This window comes from Leopardus geoffroyi, chromosome A3 (assembly GCF_018350155.1).
Source record: "Leopardus geoffroyi isolate Oge1 chromosome A3, O.geoffroyi_Oge1_pat1.0, whole genome shotgun sequence".
Lineage (NCBI taxonomy): Eukaryota > Metazoa > Chordata > Mammalia > Carnivora > Felidae > Leopardus > Leopardus geoffroyi.
The window spans coordinates 5,971,375-5,991,519 of record NC_059336.1 but is presented as its reverse complement, the minus strand read 5'-3'; the positions used below and the strand labels follow the sequence as shown (position 1 = coordinate 5,991,519).

The window sequence follows — 20,145 nt, the reverse complement described above, 5'->3', positions numbered from 1 at the left end:
GTGGCGCAGTCGGTTAAGCGTCCGACTTCAGCCAGGTCATGATCTCGCAGTCCGTGAGTTCGAGCCCCGCGTCGGGCTCTGGGCTGATGGCTCAGAGCCTGGAGCCTGTTTCTGATTCTGTGTCTCCCTCTCTCTCTGCCCCTCCCCCGTTCATGCTCTGTCTCTCTCTGTCCCAAAAAAATAAATAAACGTTGAAAAAAAAATTAAAAAAAAAAAATCTAAATGTATGGCTTATTTGGAAAAATTGGAAGACCCATCCATCATCAAGTGTGGGAGACCCCTGACAATGATCGCCGGCTCCCAGCGCTTTGCCCTGGCTCCCCGTTGCCTCCCTTCAGCTCGCTGCTTTAGCTTCTCAGCCCCTCTGGGCCGTTCGGTAAGTTCCCTGAGCTTGATCAGGAACTCCTGAAGGGCTGGATCAATCCCAGCCGATGTTAGCCCTGAACTCTGCGTGCAGACTCCTACGGGGGGCTCGGATCTGAAGGCAGGAGGATTCTCAGAGGAGGGAGAGATCTCGGGGGGCGGGGGTAGGGCCGGGGAGTCAAGGAGAGATCCCTGGAAGGGGCGTGGGAGCGGACCAGGAAAGCAGGGAGGGTTTGGCAAGACTGACGTTCTTGGGTCGAGCAACAAAGCGAACTGTTCTACCCAGAAAGGGGACCAGAGGGAGAGCAGCAAGGGCACCAGGAGGGGGCGCGATTCCTGCCCTCCGATGGCTTCCACCCGTTTCAAGAACCTAGGCCGGGGCGCCTGGGTGGCGCAGTCGGTTAAGCGCCCGACTTCAGCCAGGTCACGATCTCTCGGTCCGTGAGTTCGAGCCCCACGTCAGGCTCTGGGCTGATGGCTCAGAGCCTGGAGCCTGTTTCCGATTCTGTGTCTCCCTCTCTCTCTGCCCCTCCCCCGTTCATGCTCTGTCTCTCTCTGTCCCAAAAATAAATAAACGTTGAAAAAAAAAAAAGAACCTAGGAAGCAAGAGCCTAGGAAAGAGCGGTGGACACAAGGCTCGAACAAATCAAGGCACCAGACTAGGTTCTAGAATGGTTAAAGGAGGAAGCCCAACGAGGCCTTCCTGAGGGGGCCACACGATGAAACCAAAGCCTTAAGAGTCACACGTTTATGTTCTTTTGGCCCCGCCCCCCCCCCAACCTCCCAATGGAAGTGTTCAAACTCTTTCTACAGTAGGCAGAGTAGCATAACGAGCCCCGGTTCCAAGCACCCAGCTTCAACAACGGCCAACCCACGGCCGCTTCTGTTTCATCCAACCAGTGCCTCTCATCAGGGCAACACCGAAGAGCCAGGGAGGCGACTTACTAAAGCACGAATTCGCTCAAGCCACTTGCCTGCCTAAGACACTGGAGCAACCTCCCTTGGCGCTTAGAACAAGCAAGACCCAGACTGCTCATCCCGGCCCCCAGGCCCTGCACGATCTGATCCCTCGGCCTTGCCCACCAGCCTCAGGGCCTTCGCGCACGGGCAGCTGGGTTCACGCCCGTTCTCCCTCCTAGAGCAGTCTAGAGCAGGACCCGCCTCTCGGGCACGGCTACCCTTTCCGCAGCACCTTGCGTGTGGCATTACTGGGACACGGGTCTCCATGGGACACACGCTTCTGCACATCTTACGATCAAGAGATGGTTCTCGACCATCTCTCTAAGGGTGTTTGTACAGAGAACAGCTTCGGAAAATGGGGTCTCCAGCCCAAGCAAAGGCGAGCAGGCATGCTTACCGGCCATTTTCAAAGCTGGCCTGGATTCAGGATTCTTCTCCTGTGAGCAACCCCACGCACACCGGAATCTCTGCTTTGCGTTGCCCTGTGGGAATTGGAGTTCCAGGACCCAGCCCACGAAAAGAATGCTGATACTGTTTCCTGCTTGGCTGTGAGTGATAAAGCCCGTTGCCTCTGACCCAGGAATGTCATGCCTTCTGCCAGCACCCACGAAACGGCGGCAGGCCACTTGTTAGCTTACGAGTAGGGCAAAAGCCCAGATTCTTTTTAGATCTCGACAGGTGTGTGCCCAGTGTGTGTTTGCTACGTAGAACCACGCACTCTCTCCCGATGGGCACTGAGCCCTTCAGCTCCCCCACTTATCGGCAGACATTGGTGGGTAAGTTTCTCTTCCTCACGAAGCCTCAGTTGCCTCATCTGCAAAGTGGGGTTCATGACAGCACCTTTCTCGAACGGCGGGTTAGCAGGAGTCAGAACGAGGGGCTTCTGTCTCTGCAACAGGCGTGTGTCTACCTACAGGTGGACCAGATGCCCAAGTCAGCTCCTCTGGGTGTCGTCCTCTGTTTGCCCTGGACAGTGTTGGGGACGTGTGGGTAGCCCCACATTCTGGGCCACTTTCTTTTGGTTAGCAGGTCGACCCCGAAGCCAGAAGACCTAGGTTTGGAGCCTGGTTCTGTTCTTGAGCAGGACTTCTACGCTCTTTGTGCCCTGGTTTCTTCATCTGAAGGGGACAGAGGACTAACCATGTCTGTTTCCAAGGGTTGCTGGGCCGGTGGGGAGGGAGGGGGGTGGCTCCCGCATCTAAGGTGTCTCTGTCTATCTGAGTTCCTCTCTTAGTAGTTGGTCTGTAACTGGCGTCTCTTCTTATTAATAGTGATAACCTATCAGGCCCGCGTGGGTGGATAATCCAGGGCCCGGAGGAGAAGAAGGAGGCCTGAGAAGCTCACGTGTCCTGGGAAATTTCCAGCAACAGAAAGCTGGCTCCTGGGGGGGGAAGGCCTAGGGCACGGGCAGCCTAGCAAAGGAGGACAATTACTGCCCTTCGGAGGGAAAGTCCGCCTGGAATAAGCAACTCAATGGGGACATCTCCCCAGGGACCAGCAGGTGTTGGAGGAGAATTATCTGTCGGCCCCGCCCATTCGTAAACTAGCCACATTAGCTTCTAGAAACGTCACTCCCTGCTCCAGTCCAGAATGTTGCTGCTTCCAGCTGGGAAGTCCCCCGAGGAGAAATGGGCAGGAAAGTGTTTCATAAAATTAGTTTGGGAACCAAGGGGCTGGCTTCACATCAAGGCACGTCCGAGAGAGAGGCGTTGGGCAGGAGAGGCCACGTTTACTCTCCAATGATGTAGGTGCGGCCACAAAAAGGATATTTATGAGCGAGTCTTTCGGAGAAGTAGCGCCAGGTGCCTCAGTGGCACAATGATCCAGGCAGAAAATTAAACAGCACAGTTTGAGTTAATAACAAATCACGGGTAATGACAGGTCATTGCTGTCCCGGCTGGAAGATGAATCAGCGCGGAAATCCTCAGCCAGAGAAGCCAAGGAAGCTCCGTATCTATGTCCCTCCCCTCTCCCTCCACTCCGGATTTCCCAGCTGGACCCTCAGGGCTCGAAGCAAAGACCCCCACGTGGCACGTCTGACGCTTCGTGGGATAAATAAATGGTGGGCGTAGCGTTGTCTTATTCTCATCATCGTTTTAATTTTGCAACTAATCTCGCGTTTGAAAAACGCTGGAATATTCTAGGTAAAGAGAGGCGAGTCTTTGGCCACCCCTCCCCCACCCAGGCCCTCTCCAGCCCCACCTCCCCGCACAGGCAGGTGCTGGAGGAAAACCGGCTCCAGCCCCTCCCCACCCCCCACCTCCCGGGGATGGGGGGGGGGGGTGGTGCCAGGCAGTCAGAGCAGGGAGACTTCCCGCATCACCCAGAAAGCAGACCCGTGGCAACTCAGCACCCACGACTGCAGCCCCCTGAAAAAGCGAAGCAAGCTGGGAGCCCAGATGGGTGTTCCCAGCGGGTGTCCTTGCACTTGGGACTTCCTCTGCCCTCTACAGCCGCCCGCAGTCGGGCCTCTGGCGCGCCTGGAGGGAGATGAGAGCCCGAACAGGTGTCTGCCTTCCGCCCTCTCGGAGGGCAGGCGCCCGAGAGTGGGTGCTTGCTTCCAGAAGAGCGAGGGAGAGGGACTTTGGGGCTCATTCGCCACTATTCGTGTATTCAGAGTAACGGTTTTTGAGCGCTTATTACAAGCGGGCGCTAGATGTATAGGGTCGTGGGAGAGCCATCCGCGGGGCCGGAAGGAAAACAATGACAAACTTGAGCAGCACAAAAGGGTTGCTCCAAAAACATAGAGGCCAATGCCGTCTGCACACGCCACGAGATACACACGGCGCGTCCTGGTGTCCTCTGCTGCTGGGGTTCAAGGAGGGTCTGCGCTTTCATGCAGAGAAAGAGAGAAAACGAGGAAAACCTCAGGGCACCTCAGTTGCGCCACCTGGTGGCGAGATATGTCAGGACCGCAGCCAAGCAGGTGTCCGCCCCCGCCCCGCCCCCTCACTCACCCCAGGACGCGAATCAATCGTGCTCCCTGCCGCCAGGACGGGGTTCCAGGGAGCTCCTAGTGCTTGTCTGGCCCCCCGGGGGCTGGGTGAAGCCAGAGGAGGATGCTCAGAATCATCAAGAACCATGGGCCTTTCCAGCTTCAGGAGGCAAGGTGCCGCTGATGGAAACCCAGGGCTCTTGGAAAAGCTGGACAGGACTGTGGCAGGACAGTGGAGGACAGCCCTGCCATTGGCTCTGGGCTTAGGACAGTTTCTGGTTTCCCCCGTGGAAACATGGCTTCCACTGAGACAAGTGTCCCTTCTCTTCGGAGGTTTATCACCTGACGGGTTCAGGGAGGAGGGGCCTGGTCTGTCTGGATGAGGAGCACGGAATGTGGAAAATCGCCATCACCCCAGCACCAGTAACTCCCACCCTGTTACAGCCAGGGACCAGAGAGACCGGGACTCGGTCACCAGGAAGTTGCTTTACCTTTCTGGACCTTTCTTCGTATTACAAAAGGAATACAAATATCCTTGTCGATGCGGTTGCCAAGGGCAAGCGAGAAAATGTGCCCAAAGCGCCTAGTGTGGTGCCCGGAGGAAGCATTCAGGAACTAAAAGGTTGTCGTGACTTTATTGCTATTATTTATTGAGCATTTACTACGTTGCAGGCTTGATAGCCAAGGAATATTAATAGTAACAGACGACACTGGATGAAAATGTTCTCTGTGCCACACACACCTGGTGCTGGGAGCTCGGATTCACTGTTCGGTCAACACGGCCTTCTAAAGCAGGGCTGTGGTCTGAATGTTTGTGTCCTCCCGCCCCCCACATCCGCAAGTTGAAATCCCAGTCCCCAGGGGGATGGTATTAGGAGGTGGGACCTTTGGAGGTACTTAGATCGTGAGGGAGGAGCCTCCATGAATGAGAGCAGTGGTCTCTGAAAGGGACCCCACAGAGTCCCCTCATCTAGGCTCACTAGGGCTTCCACAGTGAGAAAGGGAGACCTACGAACCAGGAAGAGGAAACTCACCCAACCGGGCTGCCATCTGATCTTGGACACCCCGCCTCCAGAACTGCGGGACACAAATGTGTTGTGTAAAGGCCGCCCAGGGTGCCATCTTGTGATAACAGTCCAAATGGACTAAAACAGGTAGGTTACAATTATCCCTATTTCTTTTTTTTTTGATATTTATTTATTTATTTTTGAGAGAGAGAGACAGAGCAGGGGAGGGGCAGAGAGAGAGAGGGAGACAGAATCCCGAGCAGGCTCCGTGCCGTCAGCACAGAGCCCGACGTGGGGCTCGAACCCTTGACCCATGAGATCATGACCTGAGCCGAAAGCAAGAGTTGGATGCTTAACCAACTGAGCCACCCAGGCGCCCTTATCCCTACTTTTTTGATGAGGCCCAGAGAGGGTGAGAGACACGCCTGAGGTCACACAGCAAATGAGGTTCAAAGAGGAGTTTGGAACACAAGTCCATCCACTCCAAATGGCTTGGGGGAGTGGAAATGGGTGTTCAGGGCACCTCCACAGCAGGGACTTGAGATCCGCAGTTGCAAACTCAGGCGGAGTTCTTCCGCTTGAGGCTAGCTGTTCAGCTCACGAAGAACATGAAGTGGAGAGAGTTGCCCTTTAGGGAGGCTGGATTGGGGGCGCTCTGACACTCGGGTGAGTGGGTGCGTATCAGGGAGGCTTCCCGGGGAGGTGTCACTGAAGCTGCTGTGACTCAGAACCGAGAAGGTTTGAGCAAAGGCAGGAGGCTGGAGGGCGCACGGACCGTGTGGGGAGCTCAGAGAAATTCAGGGTGGTCATAGGGTGGAGCTGAAGCGGGCAGGTGAGGGAAAGGGAAGGGCCGAGGGGGGTGGGGGAGGAGGCCAAAGAAAGGGTAGGGCTCTGTAAGGGTCTTCAGGGTCAATGAAGCCAAGGAATTCAGGTTTATCCTGAAAGCAATGGGGAGTGGGGGTGGGGGGTGGGGGTGGGGAAGGTCTTTGGAGGAGATTAGTTTGAAGGTTACTTTCAGCAGTAACGTGATCAGAGCAGTGTTTTAGAAAACTCAGGGTTTGTAAGTGTGGAGGATGAAGTTCTCCAGCCTACCTTTTAAATGTTTTTAACCAAGGGGCGCCCGGGTGGCTCAGTTGGTTAAGCGTCTGACTTTGGCTCAGGTCATGCTAGTTCATGAGTCGGAGTCCCACGTCGGGCTCCGGGAGGACGGCTCGGAGCCTGGCGCCTGCTTCGGATTCTGTGTCTCCGTCTCTCTCTGCCCCTCCCCCACTCACAGTCTCTCTCTGTCTCTCAAAAAATGAATAAAAACGTTAAAAATGAAAAAAATAAGTGTTTTTAACGAAAATTCATATGAGTTCACTATAAAAAATATAAATGGCACAGAAACGTATAACATAAAAGGGACAATCTTTTTCCAATTCCGCTCTCCAAAAGTAATTACCTTAAAACAGTTTGATGTGTATTATTCCAGACTTTGATAGATAGAAGATAGATAGACAGATAGATAGACAGAGATAAGGATACATAAGATGTAAAACTGTTTCCTAAGGACTTGTGAGAAGAGCCCAAAATGCAGACCATCTCTCCCTGGTGGAATTCAACATGGTCCAGACCACCAGTTCTGAACTGCAGTGATTCTGTCCCCCAGAAATCTCGGCGACATCTGGAGATATTTTCGGCTGCCACAATGTGTGGGGGGGTTGCTACTGGCTTTTAGTGGGTCGGGGCTACTGCAGTGACATCCTGCAGTGCATAGGACTGTGGTCCCCGCAACCAAGAGTGAGCTAGCCCAGAAGGTCAGTAGTGCTGAGGCTGAGAAGCCCTGCTTTCAGAGGAACCCCCCCATCTGTCAGATTTGCTAGTTGCAAGGAAGAGAAAAGGTATTTTTGCAATACGGGGTAGCTCAGGCAATTATCGAGAGGCTGAAGGCCAGGGTCGCACAGCCAGGGACGATGCCTCTGTCGTGGAGCAGAAGAGCTGTGGTAATCACAGCACGCTCAGCTGTGCCCCGACCGTTCGCTGGATTCTGTCTCTGGAACCATCACCTGGGGCCACGACCCAGGACCTCCGGCCAGTTTCCCATGTAGCAAAGACTGGCAGGCATCGGGCGCGGATATCTGGGACAGACCCCAGTATCCGGTGAGGGTTTTCATAACTTTTTTTCATTTTTGCCCCCAGAGTTCTCTTTAGACACTTTTTCTAATCGCTCTCCGTTATGAGATTTCAATACCAAGTATATATTTATGTGCTGTCTGCTTATCTGTGCTTTATGCATCAAAACACTAGGACTTTCTCGTCCACCCTCCTCCTCCCCCAACCAGCCTGGGCCCCTCGAGGGCAATGCGGCGGGCAGATTGACATCTTGTTCAGAGTCTCTTCCAGCACTGGCCAGATATCAGACTCGCCTGAGGAAGCTTCCCAAAATTACAGATTCCCTGGCCTTGACCCCGGCTGCCTGATTCAGAACCACTAGGAGAGCAACCTGGGAATCTGCATTTTGACAAGGGCCCTGGATGATTCTGATGATCAGATGTGTTTTAGGAATGGTAACGTGTTTGGAGTGGTTCCCAAAGGTGGTCGCACACTGGAATCCCCCAGAAGCTTTGAAATCCTATCCGTTCCACCCCTTCCTCCAGGGGTCCTCGGTGGATCGGCGAGGGACACAGGGGATGCTAACGTGCGGACAGGGGTTGACCCTGGTAGAGGGGAGCATGCAGAGCTGGGTGGAGTGGGTCAGGATGCTGGCTTTGCAGCTCATCAGCTGTGTGTCCTTGGGGAGGTGGCTCGCCCTCTCTGAGCTTCAGCTTCTCAGGCCCATAAGATGGATATGGTGCCCCCCTGGACGGTCAGGTGGGTGTCAGTGAGATGATGAACGGTAAGTGAGGGGCACACATTTTGATTCCAAAGCTCAACCCTCCAGACCCGTGTTTCTCAGACCCCATGGATGCTGAATCCCCTCCGGAGCTTTGTTAAAATGTGGATTCTGATTCAGCGGGTCCGGGTGGGGCCCGAGATTCTACGTTTATAACAAGTTCCAAGGGGATGCCAACATTGCCAGTTGAGAGTCTATACTTTGGGGTGCAAGGTGCCCCAAGGTGCACTAGGCTTCTCAACCCTGGTGCTAGAGGTTTTCTGGGTCATTCTCTGCTGTGGGGGCCGTCCTGGGCATCACAGGGTGTTAGAGGCATCCCTGGCCTCTACCCGCTGGATGCCAGGAGGGCCCTTCTGCCCCAGCTGTGACAGCTCCAGATGTTGCCTGATGTCCCCTGGGGGACCGATCAGCACCAGGTGAGAGGCGCTGGCTTAGGCCAGTGAGTGTTAAGGGGATCCCACAAACACTGACCCAAGGCCCTGGATGATTCTGATGGTCAGAATCCGCCCAGAAACCCAGACAGCTGGACACGGGAACACGGCCACCAGCTTTCTGGATGGAGCAATGAGCAGAGGGAGGGAATGGGTGCAGAAGCCCTGGGAAGGGGCGAGGCTTCTTCAGGCACAAGGAGTCTGCGGGCTGAGCAGGGGCGTGTGGATGAGCGGCAGTCATGGTGACTCAGCCGCAGAAGCTGGGCGGTCGGTCCGTTGGGTGTTTCGTTTGCCCGGAGGGAGGAGGGGAGGGAGGGGTGCGAGGTGCGAGCGCTGACCACTCGGGTGGTGGGTTTCCCAGGGCTGATGTTGACGTTGCCTTTGAAGGGAAGCGACTGGAACCTGTAACACTGAGCAAACACACCTCTACACCAGGGGCCCCGGGATTGCCCATCTAAACTGGCGGGGAACACCTCCCGCGTGCACGGGGCACAGAGCTGCCCGTGGTCACGTGCAAGCACGGGGTCGTGTTTCTGCAGTACCCCCCCCCCCCCATCCCGTCAACGTCAAGGGCGGGCGGCTCTCCCTGTGCTCCCAAACGCTGTGCGGTCTGGCTTCGCTTCGCGGGGGACTCGAACCCATGACCACATGACTCCAGAGGCCAAATCGTTTCTGCCGAACATCTCTGCAGTCGTCAGAGCCATTTTACTGTCGTGACAAAAGGACAATAACAGTGCGGCTGCTCTTACCGTCCATTCACTCAGTGCCGGGGGCTGCACGTTTTATAGACTCTTAGCAGAAAACACATCGCTGTTTCGCAGAGGAGAGCACAGAGGGGTTAAGTGACAGGCCCAAGGTCACACAGCTCCTAAGGAGTGAAGGTGGGCTTTGTAAGTGCGGACGCTTGTGTTTCTTGTTCTTCCCGGTGTGGGCGGGGTCTCCGAGCGGTCCCCTTGCTCCTTCTTTCCCTGCCCCTTTCCGCTCCTGCACTGGGTCTGGGGGTCCTGAGAGGCTGGGGACGAGGTCTCAGGGCTGGGCTGGGTGAGTGTCTAAATTCCAGAGCAGGGTGTCGGAGAACTGTGGGGGGTGGGTTTGCCCAGTCGGCTTCTCCGCGTTTCTAAACCTGATACTGAGGCCAGAGGTTCTAGGTCCGAGCTCTGGTTTGCCTCTGCTCCCCAGTGGGCCAGACTCTTCTCCCACCTGGGCCTCAGTTTCCCCATCTCTACGATGAAAACGCTGGCTTCGGCGGTCTGGGATTCTCGCAGTCGGTAACGATGGCTTTCATCTGACGCTCTGAGGTTTCCTTCGTAGGTAGAGTCACATGGAACACCATCTCCCGTCAAAGATCACGCAGACCTTGGCCTCCCTATGCCCTGAGGTCCACTGAGGCCCCTTTCTTCTCTTCCGCTCCTCTGGGCCCTGACAGCCAGGTGGGTGCAACTCTGGCTGCTTCGGGGGTGGGGGTGGGGGTGGGGGGAGGCCACACTGTTTTTCTTTCCCGGCACTGGGTGAGTGTCAGAGCCCTGGGGGAGCCGTGTGTCGCCTCGGCACTTGGTGAGCACATTCTCGACCCCTGCCGTGCCCAGGTCTCTTCACACCCAGGCGGGTGGCAGAGGGGCCTCGAGCCCCCCCTTTTGCACACGCACCTCTGCTTGGCCTCCAAGCTCTGTAGGTAGGTCACGTCATCGGCCCCCGAGGCACACAGATGGAGATGACACAGGGCTCGGCTGCTGGCTGCGGGAGGGTCGGGGGGAGCTGTCTGTAGGCACCGAAGAACAAGGCCGCTTTGGACTTGAACTGCTCTTTTTTTTTTTTTTTTTTTAACTCTTTGATGTTTATTTATTTCAGAGAGAGAGAGACAGAGCCAGAGCAGGGGAGGGGCAGAGAGAGAGGGAGACACAGAATGGGAAGCAGGCTCCAGGCTCCCAGCTGTCAGCACCGAGCCCGACGCGGGGCTCGAACCCATGAACCGTGAGATCATGACCTGAGCCGAAGTCGGATGCCCAACCGACTGAGCCCCCCAGATGCCCCTGAGCTGCTCTTTATTAAGGAACCGGTAACTGGAACACCTTTAAAGTCAGGACGTGGACGTCGCGGGCTGCGTTGAAGAGCTTCTTCTTCCGGGCTGATCAGGAGTATTGGCCTGCGGGGATCTGTGCACGGTTTGGAGGAGAGGGAAGTGAAGTCTAGCCATTGTGAGGGGAGTAGCTCAGGAGACCCATGGTTAAGGGCGACGGCCTAGACGCGGGCCATGAAGGAGGCCGTGTGCTCGTAATCCAGCCCGGGCTTCCTCTGCTCTCAGAGTAAAAGCCATAGTCCCTGCCCGGGCTTCTAGGACCCCACAAGGTGGCCTCATTCCCCTCGCTCTGGGGCTCCAGCCACACCGCCCCCTCTGCCGTTCCCCTGGCGTGCCCGGCCAGCTCCTACCACAGGGCCTTTGCACTTGTGCTGCTGCCTGGAATGCTCTTCCCCACGGAATAAACACGGCTCGCTCCCTTTCTTCCTTATACTGTGACCTCTTTCAAGGCCTCTTCCCCGACTGCCGTGCAAAGACCAGGAAGCCCACCCCCACCCTGGCGCTCTTTGTCCCCCCCCCCCCCGCCCCATCCTCCTTTATTGCCTCTACAGGACCATCAACCTTGACGTATTATACGTGTCATTTCTTTATCTGGTTTTCGGCTCACCCCTCGAGAGTGCCGAGAGCATGGGGGTAGCCGTGCGCTCAGTTCTCTGGTGTCCCCCCAGCCGTAGAACATACACACGGTGGACGCTTAATAAATACTTGTCAGACGAGCGAGTTCAGGGCTGGGCAGTTAGCGTGCCTGGCCGTGATCGCCGCTAGCAGATTCTTTAAAACCGGGACCCGGCCATCAGAGGGCCCCCCGGGGCACCGTGTGACCCCAGGAGGATGGGAAAGAGCCCCTGTCATGGTTAGCACTGCTGCTGAGGAAGCGGGGTCCCTGGTCAGAGCCCCTCCCCGGCGACACAGGCGTCAGCCTCACTGCGGTATCTATCAGTCCCGGGACGGACGTCCGACCTGCTTGTGCTCCGGAATGTTCGTCCCTTCGCCGACGTCATTTCTTTCTCGGCCTCCCCGATGCCGCCGTGAGGTCGGCACCGCTACGGGGTCCCCGGAGGAGTCTGTGGCCGCAAAGCCGCCACGTGAGCGCAGTAAGGCCGTCAGGACAGTCCAGCAACCGGGCCGGGCTGTGTTGTCTTCTGATCAGGAGGCGTATCCCTCCCTATATCCTGATCGTTCAGGTCAGCCACCGCTTCGGGGCAGTTTGGGATGAGCCTGGCCTGCGGGGGGATGCGACGGGTACCCATCGGGAATGCTGCTCCCAACGAGCTTCCGGACCAGTGCGAGTGTTGAGACAGAAGCTTCTAGGGCCAGCGGACTAGATCCAGAGGGACAAACAGAAGGAGCAGTGTGTCCCTGGCGGCCGGGGAAAGGGCAAAGCTGTCGTGGGCTGGCAGGGGGGCTTCTCTTGGCTGAGCCGGAGGGCGGCAAGGTGTGGGCAGGGAGGCGAATGCGGGGGAGTCAGGCGGAGAACAGCCCGAACATGTGCTCTGTCTCCATAAAAAAGGATGTCAGGGGCCAAGTGACGACGGCTTTGGGCCGAAGCTTCCGGGAGTCCGAAGGAGGGAGGGAGGGGATGGCAGAGGTGGGTCAGGACCCACACAGGCGCATGCCTGAGGATCTGACCAGGCTGGCACCCCGGTCAGGCTTCAACTGGGGAGGCAGAACCAGTAAGAAGTTTCAGTAGAAGAAACAGGCCCAGTAGAAGGGATATAATAAGGGATTCATTGCTGGCGTAGGCGACTGTGGGTCTGGATTCCATGGTCCGGAATCCATGGGGCGGGTTGTTGGAAAGGGCTGGAACCCTCAGGCACGGGCCAAAGCTGCTGTTCACAGGCAGCATTTCTTCTCCACTAGGGATCCTCAGGCTCCCCTCTTAAAGCCTTTCAACTGATTAGACCAGGCCCACCCAAACCATCTAGGAGGGTCCTTCTTACTGCCAGCTAATTATGGACATAAATCACATCTACAAAATGCCTCCGCCAAAGCAACTAGATGACTCTTTGGTTAAGTAACTGGGGACAGGGGCCTCGCCAGGGGACTGGGCCCTCCTGTAGTGAGTGCAGCCTGGCGTTGTCTCTCTGCCCACATTCCCGCCTGCTCTCCCTCATTCTGTCCCAGACACACTAGCCTCTTGTTGTCCCTCCAATGGGGCAGGCACACTCCCACCCCAGGGCCTTTGGACTTACCGCGCCCCGGCCTGGAGCACTTGCCTCCCAGATAAAAGCAGGGCTCACCTCCTTCAAGTTTCAGGGAGACCTTCCCTCACAGCCTTATCTAAAGTAGTCCCCCCCCACCCCCCTCTGCCTGCTGTGTTTTTATCAAAGCGTGGACCACTCCCCAGTATGATAGTACATATTTATCTGTCTATTACTGACCCGGAGAACGCTAGGTGAGAGCAGGGGTTCAATTTGCCCCTAAAGGTGGTGTCTTCAGACCTGAGACCTTGGCACCTGGGAGGAGCTTAACGCACATTTCTTACACGAACGAAAGAAGGGGAATTAAGGTGCTGTTCACCTTCAGCTCAGTCAGGTCTTACCAGCTTCTGCCTTTAATATTTTCCCCGTGACGACGATCGGACCATTCAAGCATCGCTCTTCCATTTAAAAAACAAAATAGAACAGGGGCGCCTGGGTGGCGCAGTCGGTTAAGCGTCTGACTTCAGCCAGGTCACGATCTCGCGGTCCGTGAGTTCGAGCCCCGCGTCAGGCACTGGGCTGAGCCTGTTTCCGATTCTGTGTCTCCCTCTCTCTCTGCCCCTCCCCCGTTCATGCTCTGTCTCTCTCTGTCCCAAAAATAAAATAAACGTTGAAAAAAAAAATTAAAAAAAAAACAAAATAGAACAGATCTGCTGCATTATGAGTGAAGTTTTCATGATGTTCAGCGGGGGGAGGGGAGGGAGGCTGTGAGCCCGGAATCGGAGGTTCCCCGAGATCTGCCCGCAGTAAAGCCCAGTCTGTACCGTGTCCCAAAGCGGCGACTCTCCAGTGCGTACAACACGAGGCGGAGAACTCACTGCTCCCCACATCCCCTGCTGTTGGATTTAAGGGACGGCGCACTCTTTTGAATAGAACAGGGTCCCCTCCCCTGCGGCCCCCACCCCGCCCCCCCCCCCCGCCCCCGCCCCCTGGACAAATGGCCCTGTTTCTCAGGCTCTGTGGCAACTGCCCGCACCTGTCAAGGTTGGGAAAAGCGGGATTTCCAGAAAGTTCCGCGGCCTCAGCCAGACGGGGCCTGTGGACAAGGGCCACGTCCCAGGGGTGGCCACACCCCGTGCCACACTTGAAGCCTGAAGAGAGCTCTTCCCGGATCCCCCGACGAGAAGCTTCTGCTCTGGCTTCTGGGCTTGTGGTCATTAGCTCGCTGCCCTTATTCGGAGCTTGCAAAGTTTGCGGGGCGAGCTGCCAGCCCTGCGAGAGAGAAGCCACTTTTCCTTTGGAGATACATATATATATATTTGTGCTTGAGGTCTGGGGCCCAGGGCGCGGTACGGGAGAGATTTGAGAAGCAGCGACGTTCCCTTGTTAAGACTAGAGGCACCTGTCTCTCTCGACCACACCCCCCACTCCCCGTCCCCTTCCAGAAAGGTCTAGGTCCAAGTTTATCTCCCAAAAGCTTTTTTTTTTTTTTTTTTTTAAACAGAAACTCTGCTTGAAAACGCTCCCTGACATGAGATAACAGGGCTGCAGACTTAAAACAAATGACACAGGCAGCAAGAGAGGAGAACTGGCCTCGGCGGCCATGTATGTTTTCAAACGCGGGGGATGATTGGTTTGGAGATTGAACAATTCCTCCCCAACCGGAGAAGGGAGAAAGAACATAGGGAGAGTCCCAAGGCTCGGAGTCCTTTGGGGATTCTTTAAATTCATCTTTCAAACGGTGGGCATTCGATTCCCAAAGTTTCCAGTTCCCTGTGCAGAAGGGGGATGTGTTACCTTCCCATCCAAATTCGCCCGCTCAGCTATCTAGCTTCTCTCGGAGATGTCAAGGCTCAAAGAGCACATTCTGCCTTTTTTTTTTTCTCTCCTCTTAGACCTTAAAGTGACATCATCGTGACTAACGGCGAAAGGTATTCTCGGATCCCACTTTTGTTTTATGAACTGTTATATATTAAATGCTGCCCCTTCGGTGAGAGCTGTCAAAACAGTTTCATGAAATCTTCCCCGGGAGAAAGATCTCCGTGATGCCACATAACTCAAATTATACAAATAACTGTCACAAGCCATTAAAATCAGCTGCAGAGGTGGGGGGTGGGGAGGGGAGGGAAGCTCGCGAGGCAAATCCTCACTGAAGGTGAAAAGAAAATGCCAGACGTGGTATCTGCTCATGGGGATGGGCAAGGATTCCTCTTTGTCTGGAGTCTGTGGACGGCCGCCGGTCGGCTTGTCCCCACTGGAGAGGACACACCGCGGCCAGGCCAGGAGGGTGGGCGCCGAGAGACCCGCCCCCTGGTTCTGAATTCAGGACCGGGCGACACTGTGTCCGTGCCCTTGGAGGACCCACCGAAGCACACTGGGCACCATTCCTGAAGTCCCAGGGCCCGTGTGGAGGGTTGAAGTCGCCGACCGACGTGGGCACAGGTGGATACGGCGGGGCGGATGGTGCCAGACCACAGCCCCTCTGCCCCCCGTGCGCGCACCCTGAGCCACCAGCCAGGGGAGATCCGTCTCCCAAGGAGACCCGGCCCTCTCTTGTCCCCGGTCCTCTCTTGTCCACGTGGTCTGGGCAAACTCCGACTTCGAGGTCCACCCTGGGATAAGAGAATGAGAAGGAGGCAACATGAATCTCTTGCGCCACCTGAAGTTTCAAGCGTGTCGTGTTCTCCGAATGCGGGAACGAGCCCAGAGCCCTGGAGGTGACATCCCCTGGTCCCCGGGCAAAGAGCAGGCTCCGGGCGCCCAGGAGATCTCAGAGCCATCTTTCTCGATGCTCAGTGGAACTGGGGGAGCCTGGCTTCCCCGACACCTGCCCCCAGGAGGGATGGGGGAGGCGGGAACCGTCCCCTCTCCCACACCCCTGCCGGGGCCCAAAGCAGAACCAGCTGTGGGGATGGGAGCTGGCTTTTGTCATTAAAAAGCCCCCATGAAGCCAAGTGACCCTCCCCTCTGGGCGGTGAGGGGTGAAATTCTTTGCCACCCGCCCAGCAGGTGTCTCCCCGAGTTCTCGGCACCAAAGCCTTTTCTTCTGGAAGAGCCAAGCCTCAGCCTCATCTGGGAGGCTCAGCACGGCCCTCACTCGCCTCTGCTAACTCTTCTCTAGCCACACGCAGGCTGACGCAGAAGCAAGAGTGATCTTTCTAGAACTGGAATTTGATGCGACTTAACTTCTCTCTGGGACAATTCAAAGCCTGCTCGGCAGGGGAGACAGGATGCCAGGGGCTGACCCCTGCTCCACCCTTCGCCAAGGTGGCGCCCCCCAAATACTCTTTCTCCCTTCTGTTCCTTCGCTCCTTCCATCCCCTCGCTTGAAATCCCACCCTCACGTCCCACCATCTTCTCTAGTGAATTTTTACTTACCTTTTGTGGCCGAGCTAGGGGCGCTCCCTGAGAAGGCCTTCCCTGACACCCCCAGGCTGGGCCAGGCCTCCCCCCACACCCCGGGGAAAGCCCCTTGGCCGCAGCCCTTATCCCCCTGCCCTGTAGCTCTGTCTCTCTGTCTCTCCCACGAGACGGTGGGTTTCAATCCTGGCTGCACGCTAAAACCCCCCGGGGGCGGCAGGGGGGGTGTTTCGAGCTAACCCCCTGCCTGGACCCCGCTGGCTATCAGTGCTGTTAGAATCTCCAAGGGCAGGGCCTGGCCACCCCAAGGAGTTGGGAAGCACAGTGAGGGGTGGGGACCTCACACTGGACCCCGAGCCTCCCCAGGGCGGAGGCTTCACCCCGTGGACCCACGCACTCCCTGCGTCTTGCCCACCGCGTGCTGGCTGCTGGCACACGGGAGGTGCCCCGCGGCTGCTTGGGAAAGGACACAGGGGTGATGATGGGACAGGCAGGGATTTGGGTCCACCAGCAGAGGGATGTGCGAGAGATCACTGCTTTAGTTTTCTTGAATCAAACTTTTTTTTTTTTTTTTTTTTTTTTTTTTTTGCACTGCGTGCACTTTGTCGGGGCTCATAGAGAAAACAGGTCGCCTTACCTGGAATCCCCGTCATCAGGGCTGTGCCCCGGTCCGAGGGCAGAGGGGAGAACAGACACACGGTCCTCCGTGGTTCATGCACACCGGTTGCCATGGAGATCCCAGCATCCCTGTCTGCAGGGCAACCTTGAGCTCTGGTTCTCTCCTGCTTCCGTGGCTTGCTCGGAGGTGAGAAGTTCTGCAAGGGTGCCGACGGCCCCATCTGCCAGCCACGCCTCGGGGCAGCACGCAGAGAGCAGGGCGAGCCTGGGCCTGGGCGGGGAGCACTGTCCTCCCTGCTTTTCACAGGCACTTTGTCCCTGCCCACAATTTCAGCTACTCTGTGATCTCTCTAAATTCTCCGTTGCCTTTAGAAAACAAAAGCCAGAAAGATTTGTAAGCCTCTACTCCCCTCGTCCCCGCCTCCCTCCTCTGGGACCAAGGAGCACAGAGGAGGCAGGGGCGGGAGAACAGGGAGAGAAAAAGGTAAATGCCTACAAATCCCGCCGGGAGGCAATAAAAGGAATAGCTAACATGATCTCATTTCGCCCTCAAGCCACTTGTGACGGGCTCCTATCTTTATACCCATTTACCAGATGAGGCAAACGAGGCTCAGAGAAGTGAGGTCCCCTGCCCAGAGTCACACAGCTCAGAAAGGAAGAGCCACCATTTACACTCAGGTCTGTCTGAGTCCCACGTTCATGCCGTCGTGCCCTGGAGAATGAACCTCCCCCTTGGTGTTCCTGCCCTCAGACGAGATTGGCTTTTTCTCTAGTTTTGATTCTTTTTTTTTCCCCCCATTTTATGTGCCTATAAATGTATTTATAGTCGCTTTGAGATACTCACCGGCTTCGGGGCACCTGGGTGGCTCAGTAAGTCAAGCATCTGACTCTTGATTTCGGCCCAGGTCAGGATCTCCAGGTTCGTGAGTTCGAGCCCCGCGTCGGCGCAGAGCCTGGGGATTCTCTCCCTCCCTCTCTCGCGCTCTCTTCTCTCGTGCACGCAAAATACACACGTCAACTTTGAAAACAACAAGATACTCGCTGGCTTCCAGCTGACATCTGTCACGTGAGAGGGAAGAACCCAGAGTGACTGTTAGAGCTCAGAAATGTTGTTGGACACATTAATATAGAGAATAGACTTACTCCTATGTGACCCCCTCCAGGGGTCCCCCGTGAAAGTCTGGGCTTCACAGAGAGTGAAAACCTAGCTCATAAAACCCCCATCCTGTTACTCTCCTCCCCTGACCTCCCTGCGCCCACCCTCCCCCCCACCACCCGTAACCAAATTACAGTCCATCTGAGTTGCACATGACTTTGGCTCCCTCCCACAACTACCGTGTATAAGAATCTTTCTTTCTTTCTTTTTTTTATTTTTTTTAACGTTTATTTATTTTTGAGAGAGAGAGAGAGACAGAGCATGAACGGGGGAGGGTCAGAGGAGAGGGAGACACAGAATCGGAAACGGGCTCCAGGCTCTGAGCCATCAGCCCAGAGCCTGACGCGGGGCTCGAACTCCCGGACCGCGAGATCGTGACCTGGCTGAAGTCGGACGCTTAACCGACTGCGCCACCCAGGCGCCCCAAGAATCTTTATTTCTGTAAGGGCGTAACCAAAGTGAACGTTCCTCGTTGAGGCTCCTTACCCGTGTTTTCCTCTGCTCGTATTTTCTTCTTTCAATCTTTTGGTCACTTAAACAACATTTCTTCCCCGCCCCTAGGTCATTCTGGCCAATTTTAGCGCCTTTCCCCCTCCCCCCCTCCCCCTCCCCCAGGGTTTTGACATTTGAGAAAACATCTAGGTCAGTGGGTACCTGCTGCTGAAAGGAACCCTCTGGAATGCCATTTTGATTTGGCGTGACCTTCGTCGGGGGTTCGCGTCAGAGGTCAGCGAGCGCTGATGGTGGGGGGTCGGCCGAAGCCCAAACAAGCGGGTACCTGTCAAAAGCAATTTTCCGAAAGTGCTGGGCTTGACAAGCAAGTCCCTGGCCCCGGTGGTCCGTCCCCCAATGCGTTCAAGATGTTTCTCGCCGGGGCTGTGGGAATGACCCCTCCAGATGTCCTCGAGGAAGTCCTGTTCTCACCTGCCCTTCCAGCAGAGGGAATGGCACGGCTTTGGCTGTCAGCCGCCTGGTGGGTGTTTATGGAGCTGAGCTTTGCTCCCAGTTAATTTACTCGTGAAACTAATTGCCGCTTCGTGGGCACAGAACTTTATGCCAAAGCTGCACCTGATACCTTTTACTTGGACATTTTCCCCCCGCTCTGTTGGCAAGCCTCGCGCCCCACCCCTGGCCCCCGACCCCAATGTCAGCCCCTCCCTCATGTGTTCAGACCCTTTGAATCGAGAGGGTGCCCTGCAGGGTAAACACCGGTTTGCTTTTCTGAATACAGAATGGTCACGTTATTTGATGTTCAGATACGCCAGAGAGAAAAAAGGAAAAGCCTCTCCTCTGCCTTGCGCTCCAGCCCACTGGTCCCCTTCCCGGAGGCAATCACTATTAACAGCTTCTGGTATTCTTTCCTTTTTTTCTTTTTAGTTTTTTTTTTTTTTTTAACGTGTATTTATTTCGGGGAGAGAGACAGAGACAGAGAGCAAGTGGGGGAGGGGCAGGGAGAGAGGGAGACCCAGACTCCGAAGCGGGCTCCAGGCTCCGAGCGGTCAGCACAGAGCCCGACGCGGGGCTCGGACCCACAGACCGGGAGATCGTGACCTGAGCCGAAGTCGGTCGCTCGCCCGACTGAGCCCCCCGGGCGCCCCTGGGGTTCTTTCAAAGACACTTCATGTGCGTGTCAGCAAATCCGTGTACGTGGTACGTGTTCTTCTTTCCTCCTTCTTACACAAATGGCAGCATACTTCACCCCTTGTCCACGGGACACGGGGTGATGTGCTCGGGGAGGGCCCGTCCGCTCTGAGCGGGTACTTTCTACAAGGCCGGTCCGTCTGGTAATCATACCAGCTGACACGCAGCATAGCTTTCTGGGACAGGCACCAGGCTAAGCCCTCTCTGTTCATGGTCTCCGTCCACTCTCACCATAACTAATGATTTATATACTGTTATTAGCGCAGCTCTGCAGACAGATCGGAGGATCAGGGAGGTCTGGGGTGAGTGACGTCAAACACAGCCAAGAAGTGGCCGAGATGGGATTGGGACCCAGGTCTGTCTGAGGCCGGGGGTCCCAGTGACAGGAGATGGGTGTCCCGAGGCAGGCCAGATTCTTTTCAACGTTTATTTATTTTTGGGACAGAGAGAGACAGAGCATGACCGGGGGAGGGGCAGAGAGAGAGGGAGACACAGAACCGGAAACAGGCTCCAGGCTCTGAGCCATCAGCCCAGAGCCCGACGCGGGGCTCGAACTCCCGGACCGCGAGATCGTGACCTGGCTG

The 20,145-nt window shown here is 56.1% G+C and overlaps 1 long non-coding RNA gene across 1 annotated transcript; it reads left to right on the top strand.

The window, feature by feature from the left end:
* Window positions 1–1,205: 1,205 nt before the first annotated feature.
* LOC123579616 lies at window positions 1,206–3,400 on the top strand. Its single transcript, XR_006702850.1, has 2 exons — window positions 1,206–2,099; window positions 3,205–3,400. It is a non-coding gene; the product is annotated as an uncharacterized LOC123579616 (long non-coding RNA).
* The last annotated feature ends 16,745 nt before the right edge of the window (window positions 3,401–20,145 follow it).